The sequence below is a fragment of the Pelodiscus sinensis genome, chromosome 2, assembly GCF_049634645.1.
Source record: "Pelodiscus sinensis isolate JC-2024 chromosome 2, ASM4963464v1, whole genome shotgun sequence".
Lineage (NCBI taxonomy): Eukaryota > Metazoa > Chordata > Testudines > Trionychidae > Pelodiscus > Pelodiscus sinensis.
Genome location: NC_134712.1, coordinates 83043868 through 83065254, shown reverse-complemented (window position 1 = coordinate 83065254; position 21387 = coordinate 83043868). Strand labels below are relative to the sequence as shown.

The following is a 21387-nucleotide window of genomic DNA, read 5'->3' as shown; positions in this document are numbered from 1 at the left end:
ACAGACCGCTTTCACAGTTGATGTTCTTTTGGCTTCTCATTCATTTAATTGTGTTAGGTGTTTTTTTTTAATTACATTAATACTTTGTCATCATGTAGACAAATCTTATTTAATCATGATTCTGAAAGGGAGATCACTTGAATAGGAATTAGCTTTTTTGAGTAGTGGTTTATTTTGTTTTATTTGACAATTGCTGTTTTATAATTCAGACAATAATGAATGTAGTAGATAGAGGTACCTCTTTTTGTTGTTGTTGTTTTTAATGCTTTCATATTGTGTGCTTAAAGTTTTAGAGGCCTGGGCTGATAAGTGATATTTTTCACTTTTTTCATGCTAATCTTGCAATTTATCAGGATTTTTTCACTAATTTGTTATTGATGAAAATGAAAATTATATGTAAATAGGAAAAAGACAGATACAGTGTGCACATATACTTATAAAACTGGGATTAATTATAACAGTTCTGTGACTGATTGTTCTGTTGAACTTGGCTAGAAATTAATTAAGTCATGCAGCATTTATCTCATAAACCACAGAAACAAAATCAACTATTACTGATGTGACAGAGGAAACATTAGGAAGACTCCCACACAATATGTATATGAGAGAGAAATATTAACAGATTAATAGATTTGAGGTCAGAAGATCATTAAGTCTGACCCTTTGTATAACTAGATCATTTCAAAACAGCCACTGCTGCCTTTTACCAAGAGAGGAACAGGTAGTCATCCTTATATGAATTTGAGTTTTCTTTGAATTCAGGGCATCAGAAAACTGTCATGATGTTCTTCTGTGTCTCATCTCTGCACGTTGTATTCAGACCTGCCTACAGGAGTAGGGGCAGTGGCCGTAGACATGGGCCTTTAAAATTGCTACCAGAGCCCATGATAGTTCATGCTGGGCGGCACTAAAGGGCTGGTTAGGGGGGCTAGCTGCTAGCCCCTCCCCTTCCTCCAAGGCCCCACCCCTTTTGGGGCTCTGGAGCCACTTTGTCCAGGGTCTGATAAAGTCTGTTGGCTGCCGGATTGCATTAAAGAATTGTACTATATTTGCCGCAAAATATGAAGCCTGTTGAGTTTTACAAACAATACTCTCTTGGATTTTGTAGTTTCTAACCTTATATTGCACCAGGATGTTACATCTGAGCAAGCACTCTTCCTGCAGAGAATGAGCATCTTTGCAGCTATTGTGACACTCAGAAACCATCTTCATTCTGGATTTGTTTAATCCTTCAGACTTGTACCATGAAGCAGCATTGACTTAAAGTTTATGTTAAAAATCATATTACAGGGCTAGACTGATACTAGTATCTTCCCTTTAAAAGCAATAAGCGTAAATCAAGGTCGTGTCATATAAATTGCTAGAGTATTTTTTAAAAGTCTAGAATAGAAACAACTATCATAAGCAGTTAAGTATAGAGTCCAATACTGTATTGTACTGTGTTTAAAGCCAACTGGAATAAGAAGATGTAAGGTGTTTTTTTTTTTTTTTTTTTTTTTTTTAAATCATATCCATTCTGGTGAGAGGCTTCCTTTTGGATATTTTTTTTCCTCTGTTGAAGGAATAAGCAATCTTTCTCTATTAGAGATAGGGGGCAAAATTCAACCCTTGTGATGCTTTAAACTCTGATGCTTTAAACTCTGATTTTCCCATTCGAAAATTAAAAGGGAAAGTACCATAGTGTGAAATCCTGGTCCAATTGCAGTCGGTGGGAAAACTTCCATTGAGTTCAGTGAGACTGGGTTTCACCCCTATGTCTTTTCATTGTTTCTTTCATTTAAGTTTTCCACATACATGCTTACATCTTTATTATTAATTTTTGTATTTGTTGCGCACTGACTGTGTGTGTCTAGGGCTGTACATGATTAGGAGACAACTGGTCTGTCCTCAACATATTAAAAAAATGAGAAAAAACACTACAATAAGATAGAGCACCTTATGAGCAGATCATCATCCTTTAGTTATATTTACTCCTTTATCTAGCCTCTTGAGGCATACAAAGTTAAGTTTCCCTAGCTTATGTGCTTAATACAATTATAAGGGGTCTAGTGTATTCAAGAATGGATGTACTTTTAACATTTTTTATATTACCCTGTATATAACCTGACTGTTCCACTGAGAGGATTAGACTCATTTTTCCGATTAAGAAAGTTAAACTGGAATGTAATGGAGCAGGAGCTGCATCACTTGTTTCTGTCTCCGCTGTTATACCTCCTCATTTTGTCTTGTCTATTCAGCATGAAGGGTGTGTCTAGACTACAGGGTTTTTTTCGAAAAAAGTGGCTTTTTTTTTCCAAAAAAACTTCCCCTGAGTCTAGACTGCTGCTGTGTTCTTTTGAAAGTAAATCGAAAGAAGGCAGCAGTTTTTTCGACCGCTGAAAACCTTGTTTACGAGGAATAACGACTTTTTTCGAAAGTGCTCTTTCAAAAAAAGGTGCTATGTAATGCAAACTGTGCTTTTTCGAAAGTACTGGTTGTAGTCTAGATGATCTTTTTTGAAAGAGGCTTTTTCGAAAGTATCTTTTGAAAAAGACTCTTTCAAAAGAGGCTTGTAGTCTAGACATAGCCTAAGAGAACACAGTTGTATGAAGACATAAATCAGGTTGACTCTTGACATATCTATTGAAGCCTTGGTGTTTTTTATTGAAAAAGCTGCTACTATTAGAAATTTGTCTAATTCCTTTCCCAACATCCCTTTGAAGAGTCCCTCATGAGACTTCTTTTTCACCATGTCAGTGAGAGGCAGAGTAGTCCACATATCAGGGCCCGGTACTGTAGTTTGTATTCCCCTAGCACAACTGAAAATTCTAGAATGGGAATACATTGCTTAGGCAAAAATCTGAAAAGTGGTAAAGCCTCTCTTCACCCAGCTGATCTTAAAAACAGAAAATAATGAAGATGAATCATTTGGACTCAGCAGGCTAGAGACTGATTTCTGGCTTCTGTAGGACAAGAGTTATTTCATCAGTATAAATCTACAGTTTCTGAGATAACTGATTCACAGGAACTCTTTGTATACCAGATTACCCTAATTTTTATCACCATAGGCTCCACCATGAACACAACTACAGGGACAGCAGACAACTCTGATGCATTTAATTACATGCAGATTCAATTTCTCAGAGAATATTCCATTAGTCATAAATATATCAGTTCACCAGTAGTGAGACCAGTGATCCTGTGTAAAATAACATTGTTTATGTTTTGATTTTCCCCCAGTTTAAATGTAGACAGTAACTACACAAGGGAGCCCCTCCAATTCAGCAAACACCTTCATTGCATCCAGGAGGAAGGCAACATCTTGTAGAATGTGGAAACAGCTTTATTGTTACTACTTAAAAGGTTCCTACAGATGGTCTATTAAAAATAAAAAAGAAATGTGGATTGACAGGATGAAAGACAAGTCTCTAGGCATATTTTGAATATCTTCTCAAGTATCTTACAGATTTGATCAGTAAATAACATAGAACCAGAATTTTTTGCAATTCAAAGGTGACATTTCTTCTGAACTATAGAAAGTTATGCTGAACACCTAGTTTCTGGGTAATACACTACAGTCTCTCTTTAAAAGCTTTAAACATATTTAGTAGAAATTCTATTCGTCATCTGATAACCTTATGAAATTCAGAGGACAAAATAGCTGCCCAGAGCTTTTTATTCATTGGAATTCATATTATGGCATTTTTCTTATTGTGATTTGAGCTTTCATTAGAAGTACATTACATTTACTATAAGCCTCTGCAAATACCTTAGAAATTTTAGACCTCTCTTTATGCATGGTTTGTCTTAACATCCTTAAAATAGCTGGCTAATTTGCTTGGTGTAGTTATTATTGACTCCTTTTCCCATTCTGAATTACAGGGATATTATTTATCTGCCTTCTTCAACTTGTATCCTCATGTATTTTCTCTCTCACTCCAAACTCAAGGCAATTCTCTCAGAATTACTGGTTCATAGTCAACTTTGCTACTCATTAGAGGCTAGACTGAGTGATTAGACTCAGTCCTCAGGAAGGGGCAGTGCAGTGTCCCAGGAAGGAATTCTGGCGGTCATAAATTGGGGGAAATGAGTTACTATAGACCTTAAAACTGCTTTCCCATGAGCCCAGTCAGCTACTTTAGCCTGTGACCTGGCAGGATATATCCAAGGTTCCCTTCACTCTCTAATCCCTTGCTTGTGGTGGGGAATGTTTGGGGATAAGAGGTTATACACTGCATGAGACCTGAAATGAAGATGGAGAAAAGGGCTTTATTTTTCTTCTCAGGCAAAGACACAATCTAGCCCCACATTATAAAACTCAACTCTAAAATGAAACTCTAGTTTCTACACAAAAGTAGATCAAAAATCAAATAGAAATTGTAGGATTTTCTGATATTAAAATCAGAAAATAATACATTATTAAATCAGATCCATACACACATACAAAGCTCAGTGCTGAAGAAAGATCCATCTCTTTCAGTAACAGAAGTGAAGTCTGATATGTGAATGTGAAAGTCAGAAGTATGAAACTCACCGTTTTGTGTGTGAGAAGAAATTAAGAGAATCCATGAATCTCTCTGTGAAACTAGAAAGAAGGTGGGAAAGGATTATACAATGCTCTTCCTGACCTGAAAGGCTACTATCCATTCCTTCTTTAAATCTCTCTTCAAGATCCACCAAGGCCAGGCAGGATCAACTACTAATGGATAGGTTGAGGGCATGTATTAAGTCCACTCAGCTGACATGCATTTATTAAACAAAAGAAATAAACCACTTCTGCGAATATAACATTAACTGGCACTGAGTCCCACTGAATTGTTACACCTCAGAACAGGCTGAGGGATGTGTGATCTGACTGCAAGAGCAAAGCCAATGAATGTAGGAGCAGAGCCTATGCTCTCAACTTTATTGGATTTTCCTTATCCTCTTAGGTTGTGAGCTTTTTGAGGCAAGGACTGTGTCTTCCAGTATGTGTGAGCAGTGCTTGGAGGCTCCTTGTTATTACATTAGCAAATTAGATAAATTAGATACTGAATAGATATTAGTTCCCAGGAGAAATGGCACAGATTCCATGCACGCAATGTTCCCATAAATTCCCATGTATATGGCAAACCAGAAGGCCCTTTCAGTGGACCTGTTGTGCTAATAATTACTACCCAATCACTTTTTAGGCAGGAATTACCTTTGGCAAGACAATTCTTCAATTCCAAAAGCAAACAATTCCGCTGTGTAGGAAAAATAGAAAATATGGTAAAAGACCAGCTTGGCTTAACAAGGAGATCTTGCATGATCTCAAAATAAAAAAGGAGTCATATAAAAAATGGAAACTTGGACAAATAACAAAGGGCAAATAGGCAAGCAACACGGGAATGCAGGGGCAAGATTAGAAAGGCAAAGGCACAAAATGAGATCAAACTAGCTACAGGTATAAAGGGAAACAAGACAACCTTTTATAAATACATTAAAAGCAAGAGGAAGACCAAGGACAGGGTAGGCCCACTGCTCAGTGAGGAGGGAGAAGCAGTAACAGGAAACTTGGAAATGGCGGAGATGCTCAATGACTTCTTTGTTTCGGTCTTCACCGAGAAGTCTGGAGGTGTGCCTAACGTAGTGAATACAAGCAGAGAGAGGGTAAGTTTAGAAGATAGGATACACAAAGAACAAGTTAAAAATCACTTAGGAAAGTTAGATGTCAGCAAGTCACCAGGTCCTGATGAAATGCATCCCAGGATACTCAAGGAACTGATAGAGGAGGTATCTGAGCCTTTAGCTATGATCTTTGAAAAATCATGGAAGACAGGGGAGATTCCAGAAGACTGGAAAAGGGCAAATATTGTGCCCATCTATAAAAAGGGGAATAAGAACAACCCAGGAAACTACAGACCGGTCAGTTTAACGTCTGTCCCAGGGAAGATAATGGAGCAGGTAATTAAGGAAATCATATGCAAACACTTGGAAGGTAATAAAGTAATAGGGAATAGCCAGCATGGGTTTGTGAAGAACAAGTCATGCCAAACTAATCTGATAGCTTTCTTTGATAGGATAACGAGCCTTGTGGATAAGGGAGAAGCGGTGAATGTCATATACCTAGACTTTAGTAAGGCATTTGATACGGTCTCGCATGATATTCTTATTGATAAACTAGGCAAATATAACTTAGATAGGGCCACGATAAGGTGGGTGCATAATTGGCTGGATAACCGTAGTCAGAGAGTTGTTGTTAACGGTGCTAAATCCTGCTGGAAAGGGATAACAAGTGGAGTTCCGCAAGAGTCTGTTTTGGGACCCGTACTGTTCAATATCTTCATCAATGATGTAGATATTGGGATAGAGAGTACACTTATTAAGTTTGCAGATGATACCAAACTGGGTGGGGTTGCAACTTCTTTGGAGGATAGGGACATAATTCAAAATGACCTTAGCAAGTTAGAGAACTGGTCAGAGGTAAACAGGATGAAGTTTAATAAAGAGAAATGCAAAGTGCTCCACTTAGGAAGGAACAATCAGTTCCATACATACAAGATGGGAAGCGACTGTCTAGGAAGGAGCATGGCGGAAAGGGATCTAGGAGTCATAGTGGACCACAAGTTGAATATGAGTCAACAGTGTGATGCTGTTGCAAAAAAAGCAAATATGATTCTAGGTTGTATCAACAGGTGTGTTGTAAGCAAAACTCGTGAAGTCATTCTGCCGCTCTACTCTGCACTAGTTAGGCCTCAGCTGGAGTACTGTGTCCAGTTCTGGGCGCCACATTTCAAGAAAGATGTGGAGAAATTGGAAAGGGTACAGAGAAGAGTGACAAGAATGATTAAAGGTCTAGAGAACATGACCTATGAAGCCAGGCTTCATGAACTGGGCTTGTTTAGTTTGGAAAAAAGAAGATTAAGGGGAGACATGATAGCGGTTTTCAAATATCTAAAAAGGTGTCACAAGGAGGAAGGAGAAAATTTGTTCCTCTTGGTTTCTGAGGACAGGACAAGGAGTAATGGGCTTAAAGTGCAGCAAGGGAGGTTTAGATTGGACATTAGGAAAAAATTCCTAACTGTCAGGGTGGTCCAATATTGGAATAAATTGCCAAGGGAGGTGGTGGAATCTCCCTCTCTGGAGATATTTAAGAACAGGTTAGATAGACATCTGTCAGGGATGGTGTAGACAGAGCTTGGTCCTGCCTTGAGGGCGGACCCTTCCAGTCCTATGATTCTATTATTCTGTGATTCTAAGTTTTATAGCAAAGGTCAGTAAAAGGGGGCAGAGGGGAATATTCCTGACATGGCATCCTGTTGATCCACATACACAGTACTGTATAACACAGAAGTACAGCAGTAAGAAGAAAAGCTACTGACAGGCATAGCACAAAGTTTATATCACAAATCAAGTTTTATTAAAACACTGTTTAACAAGGTCCAATGGAGGATAAATAAAAATATACTACGATGATTCACCTCCCTTACTCCGGAGGAGCAAGGACAATTCCTCTAATGGGTTCAGCACAGGATCCCACCTACATTCTGAAAGAATGGATCAGACTTTTGTTTATACTTTATAGAGTGCATGAGTCATAAAAATTACATGACTCTTTCTAAAATATCAGTTTCACAGTGCAGATAAAAATCATAAGAAATATACTGTTTCTGAACAATCAACAGAGAGCTTTGTGAGCAAATCTATACAAGACAGAGGAGGGCAGGAGCATTTGATGTATAGCACCAGGGGGATACACATCTTGCGTGACTGACCTTTAACTGTGCCGCCAGTTGATGTTCCTTTATTTTCTTTATGGAGATTATTTGGGTTTTTTTGGATGATTAGAATAAAACTGAATCCCTGCAGCAAAATATCCCTAGCACTCCTAAGTATCTTCTTCAAGTTAATGGGAGACGAGCAAGCAATCGATTGTGAGAATGTGCCATGTCCTCCAGAATAAGAAAGGGAAAGCATAACAGAATGAGTTAACACTTACCAGATGGAAGAAAGGGAGATACAGCAAGCAGCAGCCAGTTACAAAGGGACACTTTGGAACTGCAGCAGTTTTGTTCTTCCAAATTTAAAGGGCCAGGCCCCAGGAGGACTTGCTGGGCACAATGATCCTGTAAAAAGTAGGGATAGTTTGTAGAAAACTACTCATCATCCACGTAAATGCTTCTGGAGAAGTGGCTGAGTCTCTGTGTTATATATCACCATTATACCATACAATGAAGTCTTGTTAGTCACATAACTGCAATTTTCTGGCAAGAAACAGATAGATTTAAAGCACAAGAAGCTAGATTACAGCTGAGGGATGCCAATTACTTAGAAATCTGTGCCATCAATACTCAGGTTATTTGGACTAATCATTGCTCTACATAAATATTTACATAAAATCTGTCTTTTTTTACAAATGTTTTTGTTTTTATTTCTACAAACAACAGTTTAAGGTAAGACACTCTTCTCTACAGCTTCTCTTTCAAACATTTTCTTCTCCATATGCTTATCAGTGTAATAACATCCAACCTTTTATTAAATTACTCATTCCCATAACCCACCATGGCCAAACATCTATAAGCTTGGGTGCTGTAGCCAGACAGCCCCCCCCCCATCTCATCCATCTTATTTTGCCTCTCTAAGGTTCCTGAAGCATACAGGACAGAGAAGGAGCAATAAAATCAGCATAGTCTATGCTGGCTCATCTGATCCTGAGAAGCTGAAAGCATAGATATGAGGAGAGAACGATTAAGGCAATAAGCTGGCCTCGAGGCTGCGAGAAGTACCCGGCTGGCACCCATGTTGATACGAACACACAGTCCCTGGAAGAGGAATTTCCCACTGAGAAAAGAATGCCCAGTACATCCAATTTAGTTATCTCTCTTACAAGTTTAAATTAAGTTCACAACTCCCTTGTAAGAACTGGTCTCAAAAAAGACAGACCAGCACCATTTGGCATCACAGATAAGAAAGAGAAATATGTGACACCATGGGTATAAAGGTGGGTATAGCAGCACACTCACTTTTGAGTGTCAATCTACCCTCTACCTGCTGGTCGGGTTAGGTGTTTGACCTCCCGAGGTTCTATGGGGATGCCCACCTTGTATTTTCGTCTTTCCTAGGAATTGAGGGACCAGCCCTGGCCTGACACGCTGGAGTCGAGAGGCACAGACGAGGGTAAAAATTGTACCTGGATATGGTCCTCTGTCTTAAGTGTACACAGACTTAGAGCTCTTTAAAGATTAAGCTGTTACTTGGTACTATTATTTCTGTTTTCCTATCTTTATCTTCTTTCTAACCATTTTTAAGATCTATATTTTGCTAGCAGTTAAGAAATAGAACTATAGCCATTGCAACCATATGATTTATAAGCTTCCTCAATAAACCTGTAACTGTTTAAGCTTTAACCTGACTCCTTCAGTTGCTGTAATAGAACCAGGCACAATTTAAAAGAACTTCACCCGGTCTTAAGGGACAGATATAGGGAGAGCTTGGGCGTTTGGATTTGTGTCACTCCCAGGTGGCAGATCCGTTGGGCACTTCTCAGCCTCCCCCAGGCTGCCCACTGCGAAGGAATCACGGATTCTAGCAGCTAAAATCTGAAGTGTTATAAGCTCTCCCTGTAAACTTATTGGGGCACTCATCAATCTCCAGGTTGCCCGCTGCAAGGGACCCCGGTCTCAGCAGTTGAAGTCTCGGGTGTATAGCACACACAAACACACACCACTCACTGCCCTGACCGTCGGCTGACAGGTGCCTAAAACTAGAGGTCTGAATCCTTATTTAGGCCCCTACACAAAGGTGGGCTAATTTTCAGCCTAGCTGAATACCCCCTATCACCTTCCAGTCAATGTGTCACACAAGGAACACACCATTATTAACACCCAAAAGTTGGTTATAAGTGACTTGTCTAGTAACAGAGAGTAAGGGGTTGAATCCAGTTCTCCAGGGCAGAATTCAGGTAACTATAACATGAAGCCTTCCTTTTTCTTCCTGCAGTCCCAATTCCCTACCTCATTCCCTTCATACTTTCTAATTTCTGCAACGAATGAAGGAGGGATCTGGCAGAAACAGCCTTCTTTACTTAACCTGATTCATCCCCAATGACAGCCTATCTTGCGTACTGAATAAAAGAGGGGTCACGTGGAAAAACAGCATGTGATCACACAAGCAAAAACTGTATCATAATGCATACACTTACAAGGGGAGAATTCAGATTGAGCAGGCAAACTGAATTCTGGCATTTCTTAATTTTTAATTGCTTGACTTTGCAACTCTTAAGATAGTGTTTTGTATTTTGTGTGTATATCTATTGTCTTGGCCAGACTATGGTTTGGGGAATTGTACTCAATATGTTTACATAATAAGAGTTCATGCCAGTTCTGTATGCCTTCCAGTTTGTTGGTTATGGTTTCATTGCAAACTAATGATGACAGAAATTCTGTCTATCTATTTGTTAGCCTACTTATTCACTGGGTCTTGAAACACAGAAAAGGCATTAAATATTTGCAGATGAAAAAGCTTGCTGCTTGGAGGCCTGAAACTGAGATTTTCCCTTCACAATCTCAGAAGAAAACACTCTGATGAAAAAAAAATGACCTTTCATAATTCAAGCAAGGTTTAAATTTGATAGTTGCTTCTCTTAATATTGCAAAGGTCAAGGGAGTCTTTGTGAATTCCTGTACTGTCTGCTTAAAGAAAGAAATACTGAATGTCATATGCAGGAGTTTCTATTTCAGTGAAATATACTATACAATATTTATATGGTTATAAAAGTAAGATGATCAGAAATGATTTTAACAACTATGTTTTATCTTTTGTACGGTATTCAGTCCCATACATCAGTAACATTTTGTTCAGAGGAAGGCTATCAACCTGTGTACATTTTAAGAAGGACTCTTGCAACATTTACAGTTACTTAATAATTCAGCCTTTCCTATTTGTAATTTAAGATCAAACTTTCGAGGTCCAAAATTGGCTGACCTTCTACTTAACAGTTTGAAAATGAAGGGTTTTTTAAGATTGCCCAGGAGCAAAATGCAGCCTAAAATGTTTGTGTGTGTGTGTGTGTATGTTACTATTTCCTGTGTATCTAGATCCTTCACATCATGCACCATTAAGCTGCCTTTGGTCTTACTTAATCTCATAGTTCTTAGCATATTTGGCACCTTGCCAAGGCCCAAATGTGACATACACTATGTGTCAAGGACATTGAGGTTATGTCTACACTTCACGCTTATTTTGAAATAGGCATTAATCCTCGTAAATTGAGGGTTATAGATTTCAAAATAAGCCACCCATTATTTCAAATTTATTTTGAAATAAGAGGCTTGTTGTGTGGACACTCAGTTTGTTATTTTGAAATAATACTACTTATTTCGAAATAATGCTGCTGTGTAGACATGCTCTGGATGAGCATCCTAAGACTGAAAGGGTTTTTCTAGGTCACTGCTCACTATTGCAGCCACCCAGGTCATATAATCCCACTCATAAATATATAAAGCTTTATCTTAAAATGAGTTAGGTTGTTTCTTTGGAAGGCTATTCCAGAACCACACTGCTCTAATGGCTAAAAGTTTTTTTCTGATTTTCCAGACTTTATATTCAGTGTTATTTATCCCCACTTGCTCTTGTGCCAACAAAGTCCTCTAGCTTAACTACCTTTTCTTCATCCCTTGTGTTGACTCTTAATGTATTTCTTATAAGACAGGCTCTTTATTCCCTTGTTCATCCTAACAGACCCCCATTAGAGTCTGAATTCATCTTCCTGGACATACACAAAAATTAAAATGCTGTGAAATGCCTTCATTTGCTATTATAACCTCACTTTCCTTATTCTTTTTTTCTGATGTAATAACTATCAACAAAAATGAAGGAGATACAAAATTTGCATGGAACATTTATGTTTGGAGCTAAAATGATTGATACCTCTCAACATAAGGCATGTTTGAGAGGTATGGTTCTGAGAGCCTGCAATATTGCTCTTCCATTTCAAGTTAGAAGTTAGCAACAAGATCACAAGTGTAGCCAATGATTTTAGTTTATTGTTCATTTATTGTGTGGTATTATAATTAACTAACATCATAAATAATCATTGTATGTTAAATAAAGTTAAATTGTAGAATTATAGCAGTATCAAAAGGTCTACCCAGCATTGCTTGGGTCTTTAACTCAGTTAATTCTTGGTTTGGGGGAAATAAGGTATGTGCTTCATTTGAATCATTGCTCTTGGGAGGGGATAGGGATGAGGGGTTCAGTATTCATGCTGTCCCAGGGAAAGAGGACAACCGTAGACCTCTCTCATGACAGCAGCTTGGGGCCAGCTGGAAAGTTCCACTCCATGGCTGCTCTAGCTCCAGCAGGCACAGTCGGGGGAGGGGGACATGTCTCCCTCCCCTCACCCCTGACTGGGGCAGGTCCAGGTTTGACTGTCCCCTGCAGGCCCCAGCCAGAGTGAGGAATGCAGCAAACTGTTCACTTTACCCTAACTCCATGATGAAGGGGAAGAGCCAGCAATGTTCCTGTGCAAATGAGGAGGGGGGAAGTTTGTTGGGAAGGTGGAAGGCTCAGGGCTAGGGCAGTCCTGGCAGGAGCACACCCCCAGCCAGCCTCTTTCACCTGACTGGTGATGCTGTCTCTTTTCTGTATATTTTATGAGAAGCAATCCATTTCACATACATCCCATTGTCCTGGCGCAACCTCTGTGATAAGAGGAAGTTGTATACGGAATTTGGTGGTCCCAGCTCTGTTGAGGAGGAGTTCGTGAACAAACAGACAGACACACAGACAGACTCTCTCAAATATCTAGAAGATTAGATTGATTAGGAGTTAGAAAGGATAATTATGGAGTAGGTATAAATAAATACGTGGCATTGAAGCAGCCAGCACCAAGAGTTTAAATGACTAGACTTTATGTAGAAAGCTACTAAAAGCTGAGCACAACAAGTCCAATATCAGAACATCTCCATCCAAACCACTATTAGAGTAACTCAACTGCAATCCAGCCCAGTGGCCAAAAGGCATCTTGATTAACTTGTGAAAGCAAATCGCTGGCTGACTCTAAACAAGACATCCTCTGTAGTTTGACAGCATTTATTTCCACCAGCTGAGACCCAAGCTGCAGGCTGTTTCCACTTTTAATGCTGTTCCTTTAAACCATCTATTTTGAACATAATGCACAAAGCAATTGTGCTAGAACCAGGATATTCACAATGACTTAATGTGGTAGAGCTATATGGTAAAGTAGTAGATAGTGTGTTGAAGTATAAAAACATGGTGGAACGTGTCTGTTTCCACCAATTGTCAGCTCTCTTAATTGGTGAACAGTGACAGGGAGCAATGAATATTCATGCTTGGTTTTAATAGCGGTCAAGAATTTTTTTAAACAAATAAAGGGATCGAATCTGGCTTCTACTGTGCACAGAGAGGGTTAGAGGGCACAAGAAGTCCTTTCTGAATCTCAGACTCCTTTTGTTTGTGCTCAGAGAAAATAGGCATTAGGAGCATTTCCCTGACCCTAGAGGTAGAGAACCCAAAGAGAATTATGGCCTTCACATCCTCTGCCCTTCTCCCCAAACACAATTTGCTGCACACTGGAGAACATATGTTAAAGTGCTCCCTTATCTAAAAGCCACACTATAGGTCTAAATCTGCAAAAGTCTAGCCTTCAGGAAACTACTCAAACAAAAATGTTTTCTATTACAGCAAGCAATGAGCTTATTTCTGCACATGCATTTATACATTCAATATTTTCAAAAGTCAGGTCTATTATGCAGTTAGTGCCATATTCTGGCCCTGGCTAAGGTGATAAAAATTTTGAACTCAGCTGGAGTTTCTCCAGTTGTACACTGGCATAATGGAGAACAGAATACATCCCTTTAACAACAGAGTTGAAACAAGTTAAGTATTAGCCCACCTTCAATTTCTTAAGTTACCAAATGTTTTCTTATACCTTAAGTCCTCACACCAAAAATGTCAAGCGTAGCTACCTAAAGTGACATATCTACAATTATATTTATGTACTTATATAAGAAGCATCATATCCAGAGATTTTATTTTAATGGTTTCAGATACTCAGGACATCTACAGATTTGGCCACTTATTTAGACTACTGAATGTAGATTTGGGATCCCAGGCCTAAAAATACTTACGTAACTTTACTAGTGAAGTTAGTCCCAGATTTTTGTAGTGTATCAGAAATGGGAAACCTATGAAAGAATCAGTGGGTCCACTGGATCACTGGGGGGGGGGGGGGGGGGAGGGAAGAAGGAAGCAATTGAGGAAAGGAAAAATATTGCTGAGAAGTTAAATGATTTTTTTGCATGACTATTTCACTGTCAAGGATGTTGTGGTGGTACCTGTCCCAGACCTGCTCTTTTCAAGTAACAAAGTAACTCTGAGACATTGAATTGTCAGAAGAAGAATTGCTGGAGTAAAACTGACATTTTAAAACACAAGAAATCACCTGGGTCAGATGACACATTCAGAAAGTTTGAAGCAGTTTATGTGTGAAGTGGCTGAGCTGCTAATCAACATATGAAATATCTCACTGAAAATTACCACTGTTCCAGAGGACTGGAAGGTACCAAATGTTGAATCTATATATTTTAAAAGTTCTTTGAGAATTATATACTGATAAGTCTTATAAGCTATATCTAGCAAATTGGCTGAAAGGATGATAAAAAAGATAACTCACCTGGACAATTATGATATGTTAGAGTCTAATCAATATGCTCATATTTCATTAGTTTCTTAGAATTCTTTGAACATGACAGAGGGGATATGATAGCACTTTTAAAGGACCTAAAAGGGTGTTACAAGGAGGAGAAAGAAAAGCTGTTCTCCTTTACATCTGATGATAGGCCAAGAAACAATGGGCTTAAATTGCACAAGGAAAATTTAGGTTGGACATTAGGAAAAACTTCCTAACTGTCCAGGTGGTTAAACACTGGAATAAATTGCCTAGGGAGGTTGTGGAATCTCCATTATTGGAGATACTTAAAGAGCAAGTTAGATAAGCATCTATTGGGGATGAGCTAGATGGTGCTTGGTCTTGCCATGAGGACAGGGGACTGGACTTAATGACCTCTTGAGGTCCCTTCTAGTTCTAGTATTCTAGATTCTATGACAACAAAGTACTGGAGAAAGAAGACTCCATTAACATAATTTATTTAGACTTATAAAAAGCCTTTTTACAAGATATCACACAAGATTCTACTAAACAAGCTAAATAATCATGGGGTGAGAAGCAAAATATATTGATGGGTCAAAAATGGTCAGAAAGCAAAGGATAGGATTAAATGCTCAACGTTCATAATGGCAAAGTGTTAACAATGAAGTGTCTCAGTGTTCTGTACTAGATCCAGTGTCGTTTTATATATTTATGAATGCTCTGACAAGACAGGATAAGTAGTGAAATAGCAAAATTTGCAGTGGATGCCATATTGCTTAGGTTACTCAGAATATGAGGGGATTATGAAGAACGTCAGAGTGAAATTTAAACAAGTTAGATGAATGGACAACACAGACTTGAAAGAGAATCCTCTGAACTGTCATTTATGCTTACATTTGACACTTTTCACCTAGGTCTAAACAAAGACATTAATTATCTTACCCATTACAAAGATAGCTTCCCCAATTATCACCTCTAATATCACTAGCTCACAGACATTTACCTCCCTCGCCCATCCCCCTTCTGTTCTGAAATTTGATTTGTCCTTTTCATATGTGTTCATTTATTTGATTGTATCCTTTGATCTATATGGTTGTGCCAATTTTCTTCCACTATTTGATCTGAGGAAGTGGGTCTGGTCCACAAAAGCTCATCACCTAATAAACCATCTTGTTAGTCTTTAAAGTGCTACATAGTCCTGTTTTTTGCTTCAGCTACACCAGACTAACACGGCTACATTTCTATCACTATTTTACAATGGCAAATGTAATTCCATGTCAACAAATGCAAATTAATACATATTGGAGGGAAGAAATTGTAGTGCTTGTACACCTTACACAGTTGAAAATTAAATTCAGTCTGGGGTACAATCTAGATTAATAAAGAGTGCTGTCAAATTTTACCTAACAGATTGACAGAGCCAGACATGTACCCAGAAGCCTACTTCTACAAGACAGGTCCAATAAAGAAAATAACAGAACACCACTGGCTATTACCTACAGTCTCAGCTAAAACCTCCCCAACGCATCATCAGTGATCTACAACCCATCCTGGACATTGATCCCTCACTCTCACAGACCTTGAGAGGCAAGCCAGTCCTCACCTATAGACAGCCCGCCAACCTGAAGCAAATTCTCACCAGCAACTATTCACCACACCACAATAACTCTGACTCAGGAACCAATCCCTGCAACAAACCTCGGTGCCAACTCTGCCCACATATCTACACCAGCAACACTAGCACAGGACCTAACCACATCAGCCACACCTTCATAGGCTCATCTACCAACGTAATATGCTCCATCATGTGTCAGCAATGCCCCTCTGCATGTACACTGGCCAAAGCGGACAGTCCCTATGTAAAAGAATAAACGGACACAAATTAGATATCAGGAATGGTAACATACATAAACCAGTAAGAGAACACTTCAATCTCCCAGGACACACAGTAGCAGATTTAAAAGTAGCCATCCTACTACAAACAAACTTCAAAAACAGACTCCAAAAAGAAACTGCAGAGCTACAATTCATTTGCAAATTTGACACTATCAATTTAGGATTGAACAAAGACAGTGAATGGTTAGCCAAATACAAAAGGAGTTTCTCCTCTCTTGAGCTATGTCTAGACTATGCTGAAATTTCAAAAGAGGATCTCACTTCCGATCTCACTTTCAAAAGCAGAGTGAAAGTTGTTGGGACGTGGTTTTTTCCGGCAACCCCACCCCCTTTTTGGAAAGCTGCTCTTCCTCAAAAAATGAGGTTTACACGGCTTATTGAAAAAGAGAGGGATTGCTGAAAAAAACCCACATCCTGACTATTTTCACTTTTGAAAGCTCCGCTTTCGAAAGTGAGATCAGAAGAAGATATGCAAAATCCTGCAGAATTTGCATAATTTGCATATCCTCTTCAAAACTTCAGCATAGTCTAGACAAGCCCTCGGTGTTCACACCTCCACATCAGCTGCTAGAAGTGGGCCACACCCTACCCGACTGAATTGACCTCATTATCTCTGGCCTTCTTCTAGATTGGTATTCCCTTCTTTTCAGTGCCTGTATATTTATACTTGCCTCTGGAATTTCCACTACATGCATCTGATGAAGTGGGTCTTTGCCCACGAAAGCTTATGCTGCAATAAATCTGTTAGTCTCTAAGGTGCCACAGGACTCCTCGTTGTTTATGCAGATTCAGACTAACATGGCTACCCCTCTGAGATTTTACCTAGTAACCCTGAGTGTCCTGCCACTGTGGCTCTCTGCCTGGGATGCCCACAGCCAGCAACAAACCTTTGTATTGGGCAGTCTTGGTCCAATGCTCTGAATTCTATTGCCTGCCTGCAATATTCCACTCTTCAAAATACAAAATGATTAAGTATTTCCTCATATAGTGTTAATCCAGATGTTTCACAATATTAATCACCAGTATGTCACTAGCTTTCAGAAAAAGACATCAGTATGCACTTTTATAATACAATAATATTGTATATAATACACTCAATTGATTCAAGTGATTATCACCTGAGGTTTAGACTTCTCTCTTTATAGACCAGTAAACCTTTGAAATGGATTCTTTAGAATGTTACCATTAGAGTAAAGTTTATTTAATCTAAGAGGGAGGTGACACGGAGCTGATTAAGGAAGCTCCATACTGTCTCTTGCCCCATTTGTGTTTGCTGAAATGCAAATTGTTCTGCATCTCCTCCTCCTGCTGTCTTGATGGTCTTGTTTACTGCTTGTATGTACAATGAGGTAAATACACTCCTTTATTTAAGGTAGATCTGCTTAACAACTCCTGCTGAAATACCTGGTTTAAACACATTTTAGACATAATTTCAGCATATATTCATAACTCTCAATACACGTTGTATACCTATATCATGGCAGAATATTAATGATGTGAATTGTTAGTTTTCAAATGATATCACAGGAGGCTTAATTTGTACAAAGATTATTACACTACTGTGTAATGTGTGAATACAGATGTGCTTAGTGATGCTGACAGACCAGGTATCAGCTCATGACAAGGCCCTGAGGCCTCACAGAACACTGACAAATACAGAGCTGGAAACAAGTCTGACTCACTTGTGTGTTAATATTATCAAAATAGATATTAGATTTATAAATTGTTTAGTGTTTAAACTTTATGAAATGCTTGAATTTCTGCATATATTAATCTCACTCACACTATCTGTAGTCCATATTATCTACGATATAATTTTAGAGAGTCTGTGTATCCATCCATCCATCTGAAAGTCCATTTGTTCAGAAATGCATCCTAAATGCTAAGAGCTACGACCACCAAATTTGGAATGTAACTTCCTCTTATAACTTAAAGCAAGGTCAGGGTTTGCTTGTGCCTGGACAATGGGATGTGCATGGAATGAAATTGTCACAGGGCTTTAGGATGCATCAGGAATGGGATGATGAATAATACAGATAACATTATAATGCTTTTATATACATAGGTGATGTGTCCTCATCCATAATACTGTATAACTCCATCTCAAAAAGGATATTATGGAACTAATGAGGGTTCAGGGAAGTGTGACAAGAATGATTGGGGCAGTAAAACTCCTATATGAAGAAAGACTGAAAAAACCTGGGATTGTTTACCTCAGACAAGAGACAAATAAAAAGGGGCTTGATGAAAGTATATATAACAATGAATGGTTTAAAAAAGGGAGTTAAGGAACTTTTCTTCTTCCTGTCTCATAATATAATAGGGGGACATTCAAGAAAATTAAAAGGCAGTAAATTCAAGACTGATAAAGAAAAATATTTTTTCACAACATGCATAATTACACTGTGGAACTCAATGCCACATGAAATTATTTAGAACCAAGACTTGAACAAGAGTCAAAAAAGGGATTAGGTAGTCATCAAGAATATCCAGAATTATCATAATGAATTATGTGGAAGTGATATTAAACCTTGTGCTTCAAGGCTTAAAACAAACCTTAAAAATTAGGGATCAGGATGAGACTTATTCCATATATGCCTAGTCCAGGGCTCTTACACTTTCCTCTGAATTGTCTAGTCTAGATAAATGAAAGGTCAAATAGAGAATGCAAATTGCTATACTATATTAAATATAAAGGGAGTGGGACCTTTCCCATAAATAAAGTTACTTAAGATTATTTTCAGGGTTGGGTGCAAAGTTGCAAATTTTTGGCTAAGATGCACAAAACATTTAGTATTATATTTTTTCATGTCTTCAATGATCTTGTTCTAAAGAACAATTAGAGATGCAAGGATGTTAAAAATATATAAGGGTATGTCTACACTTGCCCCCTTCTTCGAAGTAGGGAGGCAAATGAAGCATACCAAAGTTGCAAATCAAGCCCAGGATTTAAATATCCCGCACTTGATTTGCATGTTCCCAGCAGGTCGCCATTTTAGAAATTCACTAGCCTGGAGTAACTGCCTGCGTCTACACACGGCAGTGAAATGGGAGTCCGATTTAAAGCCCCTAATTTGAATTAGCTGGTAAACCTACTTGTCATTAGAACATTCTGAAACAACCCGCATGTGATTTTAAGCATCTTCAGTCAAGATTAAAAAAACAAAAGAATATCCCTTTAACTCTAAACAGAAAGCTGTTAGACAGTCTGCTAGGACTGATGGCTTGAATGACTGCACATGATAATCAAAAAAAGAATATGTTTGCTGTCTGAATTCATGTCTGTGTTTTCAGATGGCATTCAGCCTACTGAAGCACATATTGATTGGACATGTTGATTAAGGAACAGATGCCAAACTATGATTGGTTTAGATAGGCAGCTTTGATAAATAACAGTGCTGATGCCATATTATTTGCAGGAAGTCCTTTGCATGCTCTAAAAATTCATAACCAATTAATTCTGAAGAGTGAAGGAAAAGGAGGCAGGGTGTATCATGTTGCATACCAGCGATGGCATTGCAATCTCTTTAAGCTATCTTGTAGTCTTATTGGGTACAAATATGATTCCATACTTTCTTTATTCTCCAAGGCTACGTCTAGACTACAAGCCTCTTTCGAAAGAGGCTTTTTCGAAAGATAATTTCGAAAAATCTCTTTCAAAAAAGAGAGTCTAGACTGCAACCACTACTTTTCAAAAAGCAAGCTGCTTTTTTGAAAGAGAGTACCCAGGCAGTCTCTCTTTCGAAAAAGCACAGTTTGCATTACATAGCTCCTTTTTTCAAAAAGGGCTTTCGAAAAAAGGTGCTAGTCCTCGTAAAACGAGGTTTTCCGTAGTCGAGAAAACTGCCGCATTCTTTTGATTTACTTTCAAAAGAACGCGGCAGCAGTCTAGACACAGGGGAAGTTTTTTCAAAAAAAGACCACTTTTTTTGTAAAAACCCTGTAGTCTAGACACACCTCAAGAGACGTGTGTTTCCACAAAAGGACAAAAGCTTTCTCTAAAGTACCCCCCCGTATCTGTATCAACATTCTCTTAGGGTACATCTACACAACAACATTATTTTGAAATAACTTAATCCCTGTCTACACAGCAGACAGTTATTTCAAAATACTGTCAAGCTGGAGGACTTCTTACTCCAACTCCTGTAACCCTCATTGTATGAGGAATAAGGGAAGGTGGAGGAAGCGTGCTCTATTTTGAAATAAGTGCTGTGTAGATGCTCCCATTTTCGAAATAAGCTACATAATTGATGTAGCTCAATTTGTGTAGCTTATTTTGAGTTAAGCCCTGCTGTGAGGATGCCCCCTTAGTGTGTTCTCAGCTTGAGCAGTGTTATGGCATTATTGTGGGCTAACTTCATTACGTGGCTCGGGGAATTATTAACTTCCATTCTTCCCTGCATCTTCAATGGGGTAAAGGAGGGGTGAGGAGGTCAGAAAAACTGGCCCAGTCTACTCCCTTTCCTGTTTGGTTGGCAAGATGTTATTCTTTCTCCCTCCCTCTTCCCTTCTTCTTGTCTCTTGGGGCAATGTGTTCAAAAATTAGGTCTAGGAAATGTCCTTCCAGGCCTGCAGTTTACAGGCCATGTAAGAAGACTGTTGAAAGAACACTATCAAAAAGAGGGGAGCTTAGGAGCATGATGTGGTGAATGTGATTTCACACTGGAGTAGAATAGTTTGAAGAAGGATGGGGGGTTGAATTGAGGGGAAATTAGCAGTAAGAGGACAGGGAAACCAATAAGTCCAATTGGAATTCTTCAGACTAAAAAATAGACACTTACTAATTTTTAAATAATTAGTTTTTTGTGGTTTGGATCTAATTTAGTTGCAGTTAATTTAGCCAGCTTTTTATACATTTATATTTGTATGTATAAAATACT

General features: G+C 38.6%; 1 long non-coding RNA gene across 1 annotated transcript in view; it reads right to left on the bottom strand.

Moving 5' to 3' along the window:
* Positions 1-4508: 4508 nt before the first annotated feature.
* The window catches only part of LOC142827115 (uncharacterized), a 33236-nt gene continuing 16357 nt past the window's right edge, over positions 4509-21387 (bottom strand). The window contains exons 2-4 of the long non-coding RNA XR_012901543.1: positions 7940-8066; positions 5162-5204; positions 4509-4564 (exon numbers count right to left, since the gene is read on the bottom strand). This is a non-coding gene — a long non-coding RNA (uncharacterized LOC142827115). The remainder of the gene's footprint in view (positions 4565-5161; positions 5205-7939; positions 8067-21387) is intronic.